The sequence below is a fragment of the Triticum dicoccoides genome, chromosome 2A, assembly GCF_002162155.2.
Source record: "Triticum dicoccoides isolate Atlit2015 ecotype Zavitan chromosome 2A, WEW_v2.0, whole genome shotgun sequence".
Taxonomy (NCBI): Eukaryota; Viridiplantae; Streptophyta; class Magnoliopsida; order Poales; family Poaceae; genus Triticum; species Triticum dicoccoides.
In genome coordinates, this window is record NC_041382.1 from 20636701 (window position 1) to 20639785 (window position 3085).

General features: G+C 46.2%; 1 long non-coding RNA gene across 1 annotated transcript in view; it reads left to right on the plus strand.

Annotated features, from left to right (window-relative positions):
* Positions 1–473: 473 nt before the first annotated feature.
* Positions 474–3085, plus strand: part of LOC119352878 — a 4753-nt gene continuing 2141 nt past the window's right edge. Inside the window, exons 1-2 of the long non-coding RNA XR_005170247.1 lie at positions 474–842; positions 921–2846. This is a non-coding gene — a long non-coding RNA (uncharacterized LOC119352878). The remainder of the gene's footprint in view (positions 843–920; positions 2847–3085) is intronic.

The window sequence follows — 3085 nt, forward strand, 5'->3', positions numbered from 1 at the left end:
GAATAAGGTTCATGAATTTGAAAAATGATGAATTTGAAAATTTTCATGTATTTTGAGAAAATAAAAGAAAGAGTAACAAGAAAAAAGTAAAAAATAAAACAAAATAAATAAATAAACACGAGTAAGAAAACCGGCCAAAACAAAACACAAGAAAAACGGAGTTCGGCTAGCATAGAAATAAGAAGAAATAGAAGTATCTCTACTCCTAATGAAGCAGTTGGTAGTCTCTGCCGGTCAATTTTCGTCCCACCACTTTCGTTCAGTTTTTTTTCGTAGGTTTTTTTTCCGTTCACCGCCTCCCCTCCGCTGGTTTTACCTTCGCGACAGAACCAATCCCTCGCTAGCCCTACCTCGTCTCCCATCTCCAGTCGCCACCCCTCCTCTCGATCCACCCCTCCTGCCGCGGCCTCTCTCTCTTTCCCTCCTCCCCCGCTCCACCGCCACCGCCCCATCTCCCGCCCCGCCGCCGCTGCCCCATCTCCCGCCCCACCACCACCGCCCCATATCCCGCTCTGCCGTCGCCCCTACTGCTCCACCGAACCGACCTCTTCTTCGAGCATGAGCCGCTCCTCTCCCCGACACCCTCGTACGCGCTAGGGTTTCGTGCGCCGCCGCCGGTCCTCTCCAACACCGTGACGGGCTTCACGGCCTACTTCGGCCTCAAGCCTTAATGCTTCCTCTGCTTCTGCGTCGACCGGCTCTTCAGCGACGATGACGTACATCAGGCAGCAGGTGATGCGCGGTGGCTGCGCGAATTCCTCTACGGCGGAGATCTCCAGGATGGGTGCTTGTCTTCTCGGAAGAACGAGACAATGAAGGATGCAGAGAAGGAAGGCAACGTGGTGTGTTCTTGCTGGAAAGTTCTCGTACATATTTTTCTTGCTGCAAAGTTCTCATACATATTTTTTTCTTCTTGGTAGGAAGGCAACGTGGTGTGTTCTTGATGATGATCGAAGAAGATCGTGTTGGCTGCTGTTCAAGGGACGACAGCCAAAGAAGAAGAAGATGATTGCTATGTTCTGCTGGATCAGGATTCTGGAAGACCACCAAGAGGAATAAGACAAGCAGGCACATGTGTACCGTCATGAGCAGCAAAACGATGAGTAAACCCAAGAACATCAAGGGGGGATTATGTTGGCTGTGGCTGCAGTAGCGTGACAGATCAAGCGAGCTAGGTTGTGCCATCTCTGGTCCTCTCTCTTCGAATGGTGGACACCAGGTGCTTACGATCGATCGTGACGGCGGCGGTGCAAGAGCACCGTGTAGCTGGTCTGAGAGTGGCGATGGACTCATTGCTCGTTGCTACTATATCATCCAAAGTAGTGGCAGGGCGCAGCGGCACGAACGGCTCAGCCTCTGCCTTGTTCATCCCATTACCACGGAGGCGCTTTAATTACTGACACATCTGTTCTTATTATGCAACTGCAGGTGATTTCTCATCTTTCAACTCGGTCTATTTTACTCGTCATACATGGAGAGAGTTTATGCAATGTTAGATGAAGAGTTGGCGGTGCCACGGTGCCAAGGGTTGCTTCTCAAAACTGATAATATCACATAATGCTTTTATATGCTTATTGTTAAATCACGGGCAAATAACCCACTTCAACCCGCGTGATAATTATGCAGTGAACAGAGCTTTTGTGTAAATAAACTACCCAACTTTGTCAAGTGAGGTAATAGAGCAAGTCTTTAATTTGTGATTAGTTGTTGTTCAGATTTCAACTAGCGCTTCATACAGAACAATTTTGAGAGCAACTCCCTGCAAAAAAAATAGATCAACTATAATTGTTGGAATCCTGAAGGTAGTTCCATCGAAGTTTGTGAGTATATTTGCAAACCTCTGTCTATCTATGAATACTATTGTCGAGATAGTTTAAACCATGTTGTTGGCTTGCTACAATGCTCAATGGTTTACCCTTGCTCAGATCAATTCTGGTGTGTTTGCAGTGGGAATGTGGGATGGTGTATGAAGAGATAAAGAAAATTATGCTCGCAGAATATGAGTATGTAGTAACAGTTCTCTGTTATGGTTTGCGACAATTGTTCTGGTACATCTCATTGGTAGTTTATATGTAATGCAATGCCATTTTATAATTATCATGCTAAAAAGTAATGTTACATTAGACATTTTAACATAAATGAGTTGGACAACTGAGCCCACATTATATAACTATGTATATTGGGACACAATGTTTTGCCTCTGTGTCCAAATGAGCCGGTCATTCGTCAGTTGGAATCCGCGCCAAAGAGTTTTCAGTGGTGTTGGTGTTCGCCAGTAGTCCAGTACATCGAGTATAGAACAGTCGTGTATGCTGCATGTGGTTACGGCGTACAGCGGAACTGACGGAACTATTTTGAATCTCGGTGGCTCTGTCTCAGGGTCTTCCTGTACTGATGGTTGAAAGATTTCCATGTGGTCTGTGACATGGTACAGATTTTTCGTTTCCTCATAACTGTGGTTAGATAATCATGGATGACGAAAGGCAAAAGGATTCCTTGCCTTCCAATTTATCAGTCTTCAGTTACGCTCACGTACTGAGTGAATAGATTGCAATGTTCTGTACTTCTTATTTCTAATTGATTTCATTCTCTGATGGTTGCATTAACTTGCCAAATATTTCATCTGGCGGATGCATGGGAGGGGATATGTATCTGCGGCTATGCGTCTATGGTGGCAGTGGAACAGTCCTCATTGTAAGTGATCTTAGATGGGGATGAGGTTAGCAACGAGGGCGAAAGATGATGAGGCTCCAGAATCTGGAGAGTTGTTGTGAAAGCTGAGCCACAAGCACCAGGGTTGTTATAAAAGGAAAACTCTCTCGACCCAGATGGAAATAATATTCCTGGTAGGTACTGTCGAGAGATGATAAGCTAGCTTCCAGCTGAATATTGCACCGTTCCATAGTTTTCCGGACTACGGATGTTGTCGATGAGCAGTATGTTTTCTAATGTATGTTTTCAACCAGGTCTGCCACATGTCGCCGCATCGCTAGCAAGGTTTGCCTGTGCCGTAGAAGGGGGGAGGGGTGTATAGAGGGATGGTCTAGGTGGCGGCTTGGGTGGGGATGGTGGTGGTGGTGGTGGT